The sequence below is a fragment of the Scyliorhinus torazame genome, chromosome 10 (genome assembly GCF_047496885.1).
Source record: "Scyliorhinus torazame isolate Kashiwa2021f chromosome 10, sScyTor2.1, whole genome shotgun sequence".
Classification (NCBI taxonomy): Eukaryota; Metazoa; Chordata; class Chondrichthyes; order Carcharhiniformes; family Scyliorhinidae; genus Scyliorhinus; species Scyliorhinus torazame.
The window spans coordinates 154352165-154360104 of record NC_092716.1 but is presented as its reverse complement, the minus strand read 5'-3'; positions in this window follow the sequence as shown (position 1 = coordinate 154360104).

Sequence of the window (7940 nt, the reverse complement as noted above, 5' to 3'; positions counted from 1 at the left end):
GACATACAGGGCCTGGTGGTGAAGATGGAGACGCATGAGGCACATCAGAAACGATGTGTGGAAAGGTTGGAGGCACTGGAGAACAACGCAAGGAGGAACAACCTGAGGATTCTTGGTCTTCCTGAAGGTGCGGAGGGAGCGGACGTCGGGGCATATGTGAGCACGATGCTGCACTCGTTAATGGGAGTGGAGGCCCCGGCGGTCCGTTGGAGGTGGAGGGAGCATACCGAGTGATGGCGCGAGGACCGAGAGCAGGAGAAATTCCCAGAGCCATAGTGGTGAGATTCCTCCGTTTTAAGGATAGAGAAATGGTCCTTAGATGGGCAAAGAAAACTCGGAGCAGTAAATGGGAGAACGCGGTGATCCGCGTTTATCAAGACTGGAGTGCGGAGGTGGCGAGAAGGAGGGCGAGCTTTAATCGGGCCAAGGCGGTGCTTCATAAAAAGAAGATAAAATTTGGAATGCTGCAACCGGCAAGACTGTGGGTCACATATCGAGGGAGGCACCACTACTTTGAGACGGCGGATGAAGCGTGGACTTTTATTGTGGAAGTAAAACTGGAATGAGCGGGTTATTAAAAAGAACGTTTGAACAAAGTGGTGGGGCGAATGTGGGGGGCGAAGAGGGGGGTTAAAAAGGGGGGAAAGAGGAGTTTTATGTACTAATCCTGCGATGTGGTGACTTTTCTCTCTTCCACAGGTGGCGATGGGGGGAGGAGGGGAGGTGGAGGAGATGGGGCGTTGGCCATTGGGGGCGGGGCCAAGGGAGAAGCGCGGGCTTGGTTCCCGCGCTATGATAATCATGGCGGGAATAGAGAAGCAGGAAGGAGGGGGCGTCGCACGGTGCGAGCCGAGGTCACGGGGGGAAGCCGAGGTCGGACAGAGTTTGCTGACTTCTGGGAGCAACATGGGGGTAGTAATTACGCTAGCGGGGGATCTAGCGGGGGGGGTGGTAGGGGGGAATTACTGGGTTGCTGCTGCTGTGGAGAGGGGGGAGCTGGTATGGGAGGGGATGGGCGGGGGAGGGGCACCGCCTGGGGGAGATACAGCTGCGTGGGAACCGGGTGAGGAGCTGGAAAAAGGGGATGGCTAATCGACAAGGGGGGGGGTAGGAAGCCCCCCAACCCGGCTGATCACGTGGAACGTGAGAGGGCTGAACGGGCCGATAAAGAGGGCACGGGTACTCGCACACCTTAAGAAACTTAAGGCAGATGTGGTTATGTTACAGGAAACGCACCTGAAACTGATAGACCAGGTTAGGCTACGCAAAGGATGGGTGGGGCAGGTGTTCCATTCGGGGCTAGATGCGAAAAACAGGGGGGTGGCTATATTAGTGGGGAAGCGGGTAATGTTCGAGGCAAAGACTATAGTGGCGGATAACGGGGGCAGATACGTGATGGTGAGTGGCAAACTACAGCCGGCAGCAGCCAAGGTACTTAAAGATTTTATGGAGCAGATGGGAGGTGTAGACCCGTGGAGATTTAGCAGACCTAGGAGTAAGGAGTTCTCGTTTTTCTCCTATGTCCATAAAATCTACTCGCGAATAGACTTTTTTGTGCTGGGAAGGGCGTTGATCCCGAAGGTGAGGGGAACGGAGTATACGGCTATAGCCATTTCGGATCACGCTCCACACTGGGTAGACTTGGAGATAGGGGAGGAAACAGGAGGGCGCCCACCCTGGAGAATGGACATGGGACTAATGGCAGATGAGGGTGTGTGTCTAAGGGTGAGGGGGTGCATTGAAAAGTACTTGGAACTCAATGATAATGGGGAGGTCCAGGTGGGAGTGGTCTGGGAAGCGTTGAAGGCGGTGGTTAGAGGGGAGCTGATATCAATAAGGGCACATAAAGGGAAGCAGGAGAGTAAGGAATGGGAGCGGTTGCTGCAAGAACTTTTGAGGGTGGACAGACAATATGCGGAAGCACCGGAGGAGGGACTGTACAGGGAAAGGCAAAGGCTACATGTAGAATTGGACTTGCTGACTACAGGCACTGCAGAGGCACAATGGAGGAAGGCACAGGGTGTACAGTACGAATATGGGGAGAAGGCGAGCAGGTTGCTGGCACACCAATTGAGGAAAAGGGGAGCAGCGAGGGAAATAGGGGGAGTGAGGGATGAGGAAGGAGAGATGGAGCGGGGAGCGGAGAGAGTGAATGGAGTGTTCAAGACATTTTATAAAAAATTATATGAAGCGCAGCCCCCGGATGGGAGGGAGAGAATGATGGGCTTTTTGGATCGGCTGGAATTTCCCAAGGTGGAAGAGCAGGAAAGGGTGGGACTGGGAGCACAGATCGAGGTAGAAGCAGTGGTGAAAGGAATTAGGAGCATGCAGGCGGGAAAGGCCCCGGGACCGGATGGATTCCCAGTCGAATTCTATAGAAAATATGTGGACTTGCTCGCCCCGGTATTGACGAGGACCTTTAATGAGGCAAAGGAAAGGGGACAACTGCCCCCGACTATGTCTGAAGCAACGATATCGCTTCTCTTAAAGAAGGAAAAGGACCCGCTACAATGCGGGTCCTATAGACCTATTTCCCTCCTAAATGTAGATGCCAAGATCCTGGCCAAGGTAATGGCAATGAGAATAGAGGAATGTGTCCCGGGGGTGGTCCACGAGGACCAAACTGGGTTTGTGAAGGGGAAACAGCTGAACACGAATATACGGAGGCTGTTAGGGGTAATGATGATGGCCCCACCAGAGGGGGAAACGGAGATAGTAGTGGCGATGGATGCTGAGAAAGCATTTGATAGAGTGGAGTGGGATTATTTGTGGGAGGTGTTGAGGAGATTTGATTTTGGAGAGGGGTATGTTAGATGGGTGCAGCTGTTGTATAGGGCCCCGATGGCGAGCGTGGTCACGAATGGACGGGGATCTGCATATTTTCGGCTCCATAGAGGGACAAGGCAGGGATGCCCTCTGTCCCCATTATTGTTTGCATTGGTGATTGAGCCCCTGGCGATAGCGTTTAGGGGTTCCAAGAAGTGGAGGGGAGTACTTAGAGGAGGAGAAGAACACCGGGTATCTTTGTATGCGGACGATTTGCTACTATACGTGGCAGACCCGGCGGAGGGGATGCCAGAAATAATGCGGATACTTGGGGAGTTTGGGGATTTTTCAGGGTATAAATTGAACATGGGGAAAAGTGAGTTGTTTGTGGTGCATCCAGGGGAGCAGAGTAGAGAAATAGAGGACCTACCGTTGAGGAAGGTAACAAGGGACTTTCGTTACCTGGGGATCCAGATAGCCAAGAATTGGGGCACATTGCATAGGTTAAATTTAACGCGGTTGGTGGAACAAATGGAGGAGGATTTCAAGAGATGGGATATGGTATCCCTGTCACTGGCAGGGAGGGTGCAGGCGGTTAAGATGGTGGTCCTCCCGAGATTCCTCTTTGTGTTTCAGTGCCTCCCGGTGGTGATCACGAAGGCTTTTTTTAAAAGGATTGAAAAGAGCATCATGGGTTTTGTGTGGGCCGGGAAGACCCCGAGAGTGAGGAAGGGATTCTTACAGCGTAGCAGGGATAGGGGGGGCTGGCACTACCGAGCCTAAGTGAGTATTATTGGGCCGCTAATATTTCAATGGTGAGTAAGTGGATGGGAGAGGAGGAGGGAGCGGCGTGGAAGAGATTAGAGAGGGCGTCCTGTAGGGGGACTAGCCTACAGGCTATGGTGACAGCCCCATTGCCGTTCTCACTGAGGAACTACACCACAAGCCCGGTGGTGGTGGCTACACTGAAGATTTGGGGACAGTGGAGACGGCATAGGGGAAAGACTGGAGCCTTGGGGGGGTCCCCGATAAGAAACAACCATAGGTTTGCCCCGGGGGGAATGGATGGGGGATATGGAATGTGGCAAAGAGCAGGAATAACGCAACTGAAAGATTTGTTTGTGGATGGGAAGTTCGCGAGTCTGGGAGCGCTGACCGAGAAATATGGGTTGCCCCAAGGGAATGCATTCAGGTATATGCAACTGAGGGCTTTTGCGAGGCAACAGGTGAGGGAATTCCCGCAGCTCCCGACACAAGAGGTGCAGGACAGAGTGATCTCAAAGACATGGGTGGGGGATGGTAAGGTGTCAGATATATATAGGGAAATGAGGGACGAAGGGGAGACTATGGTAGAAGAACTAAAAGGGAAATGGGAAGAAGAGCTGGGGGAGGAGATCGAGGAGGGGCTGTGGGCAGGTGCCCTAAGCAGGGTAAACTCATCGTCCTCGTGTGCCAGGCTAAGCCTGATTCAGTTTAAGGTATTACACAGGGCGCATATGACTGGAGCACGGCTCAGTAAATTTTTTGGGGTGGAGGATAGGTGTGCGAGGTGCTCGAGAAGCCCAGCGAATCATACCCATATGTTTTGGTCATGCCCGGCACTACAGGGGTTTTGGATGGGGGTGACAAAGGTGCTTTCAAAAGTAGTGGGGGTCCGGGTCGAACCAAGCTGGGGGTTGGCTATATTTGGGGTTGCACAAGAGCCGGGAGTGCAGGAGGCGAGAGAGGCCGATGTTTTGGCCTTTGCGTCCCTTGTAGCCCGGCGCAGGATTTGTTCATGTGGAAAGAAGCCAAGCCCCCGGGGGTAGAGACCTGGATAAATGAAATGCAGGGTTTATAAAGCTAGAGCGGATTAAGGTCGTTCTAAGGGGGTCGGCTCAAGGGTTCACCAGGTGGTGGCAACCGTTCGTCGAATACCTCGTAGAAAGATAGATGGAATGGAAAAAAGAAGGCAGCAGCAGCAGCCCTGGATCGGGGGGGGGGGGGGGGGCGCGGGGGGGAACCAGAAGGACTCTCAGGGTTGTTAATATATACTGTATAATATGTATAGGTCGTTGCGACAGATAATTATATATTGGACTGTTAAATTATATTTTTGGAGAGTGTTACTTGTGATAAGGCAGTTGCCAATTAGGGTTAGTTTTCATTTTTGTTATTTATTCTTTTTTTTTTTTTTGTTTATAAAATAGGTCATTGTTATTTGTGTTGTTATAATATTGTGTAAAGGATGCACAATGTACTGTGTTGGTTGACCAAAAATTTTCAATAAAATATTTATTAAAAAAAAAAGTCACTGGAGTCCGGGAAAGTCCCAGAGGATTGGAAAATCGCTGTTGTAACCCCCCTGTTCAAGAAGGGAACAAGAAAAAAGATGGAAAATTATAGGCCAATTAGCCTAACCTCGGTTGTTGGCAAGATTCTAGAATCCATTGTTAAGGATGAGATTTCTAAATTCTTGGAAGTGCAGGGTCAGATTAGGACAAGTCAGCATGGATTTAGTAAGGGGAGGTCGTGCCTGACAAACCTGTTAGAGTTCTTTGAAGAGATAACACATAGGTTAGACCAAGGAGAGCCAATGGATGTTATCTATCTTGACTTCCAAAAGGCCTTTGATAAGGTGCCTCACGGGAGACTGCTGAGTAAAATAAGGGCCCATGGTATTCGAGGCAAGGTACTAACATGGATTGATGATTGGCTGTCAGGCAGAAGGCAGAGAGTTGGGATAAAAGGTTCTTTTTCGGAATGGCAACCGGTGACGAGTGGTGTCCCGCAGGGTTCAGTGTTGGGGCCACAGCTGTTCTCTTTATATATTAACGATCTAGATGACGGGACTGGGGGCATTCTGGCTAAGTTTGCCGATGATACAAAGATAGGTGGAGGGGCAGGTAGTATGGAGGAGGTGGGGAGGCTGCAGAAAGATTTAGACAGTTTAGGAGAGTGGTCCAAGAAATGGCTGGTGAAATTCAACGTGGGCAAGTGCGAGGTCTTGCACTTTGGAAAAAAGAATAGAGGCATGGACTATTTTCTAAACGGTGACAAAATTCAAAATGCTGAAGTGCAAAGGGACTTGGGAGTCGTAGTCCAGGATTCTCTAAAGGTAAACTTGCAGGTTGAGTCCGTAATTAAGAAAGCAAATGCAATGTTGTCATTCATCTCAAGAGGCTTGGAATATAAAAGCAGGGATGTACTTCTGAAGCTTTATAAAGCATTAGTTAGGCCCCATTTAGAATACTGTGAGCAATTCTGGGCCCCACACCTCAGGAAGGACATACTGGCACTGGAGTGGGTCCAGCGGAGATTCACACGGATGATCCCAGAAATGGTAGGCCTAACATACGATGAACGTCTGAGGATCCTGGGATTATATTCATTGGAGTTTAGGAGGTTGAGGGGAGATCTAATAGAAACTTACAAGATAATGAATGGCTTAGATAGGGTGGATGTAGGGAAGTTGTTTCCATTAGCAGGGGAGACTAGGACCCGGGGGCACAGCCTTAGAATAAAAGGGAGTCACTTTAGAACAGAGATGAGGAGAAGTTTCTTCAGCCAGAGAGTGGTGGGTCTGTGGAATTCATTGCCACAGAGGGCGGTGGAGGCCGGGACGTTGAGTGTCTTTAAGACAGAAGTTGATAAATTCTTGATTTCTCGAGGAATTAAGGGCTATGGAGAGAGAGCGGGTAAATGGAGTTGAAATCAGCCATGATTGAATGGCGGAGTGGACTCGATGGGCCGAATGGCCTTACTTCCGCTCCTATGTCTTATGGTCTTATGGTCTTAAGGTGAGGGTCGGCGTTATTGGGAAGGTCGGGAAAACTTTCCTTGCAAAGTCCCGCACCTGCATGTACCTAAACCCCGCCCCCTGCACCAACCCATACTTCTCTCCCAGCTCCTCTAAGCTCATGAATCCCCCCCCCCTCAACAAGGAACAAACCCTTCATTTCCTTAATTCTCCCTCCCGTCCCATCCGCAAAACCTCGCAACCATCCTCCACGGTTCGAACCCATGATTCCCCCTAAACGGCATCCCCCTGACTCAGCCCCCAGCTTAAAGTGCTGCCCAAACGCCTCCAAATCTTCAATGTGGCTACCACCACCGGGCTCACCGAATACTTTCCTGGGGCCAACAGGAACGGCGCTGTTGCCAACGCGCTCTATCCTGACCCCTATATGAACCCTCTTCCATCTTTGCCCACAGAGCAACTGCCCCCCCTTGCCTCAGCCCCACATAATAATAATACAGCAAGTTTGAGAGGCCTAACCTCCCCCCCCCCCCCCGCCTGCCATCCCCTCTGCAGTACCACCCTCATAATCCTGACCAGCGTTCCCCCCGCCAAATGAACAAGGAGATCAACTCGTCCACCTCCCTGCAGAAGGACTTGGGTAAAAAGATAAGCAGACATTGGAATAAAAACAGGATTTGGGGCAAACCATTCACCAATAGAGGCGGCAGAAGAAGATTCTGTGAGAAGTCAACTCAGTCACCTCGACTGTACTGTGGGTAGCCGAAGAACCCCTCCAGTGACAAACAGGAGGAAGATCATTGTCCAATAGAGGTGGCAGAAGAGGATTCTGGGAGAAGTTAACTCAGTCACCTCGACTGTACTGTGGGTAGCCGAAGTACACCTCCAGTGACAAACTCCTGTGCAATTCACCCCGCCCCCCAATTCTTGGTGCTCAACATTCGACTGATCTTTTGCCTCCAAGAAACCCACATCAGAACAGCAGAAGCAAGCATCTATTCCATCAAAGGCTATGATCTCCTGTGCTACCCCCCTCATGCCAAACATGGCCGTGCCACCTTTGTCCGAACCGACATTGCTCAAGCAAATCATCTGACGCCCTAGTGGTTGGTGGATTCCACATAGCTAATGTCTACAAGCCCTTAAGCATCAGCTGGGAGCAGCAAGTCTTGCCCACCCTCCCCACCCAGACATCTATATGGCAACTTTAACAGCCAGCACTCAGAGAGAGGATACCCAGTACTGGACAGTGACTGGGAAGCACTTGCAGAGTGGGAACCCAGAAACGATCTGACACTTCTATATTGCCCATACAATGAGGAACATTACATTCAGGCAGATGGCATAGGGATAATTCTCCAGACCTGTGCTGGGTCAATTCTCTTAATCTTACTCGCTACCCTGCACAGGGTCTCACCTGAGGTGACTTCCCACA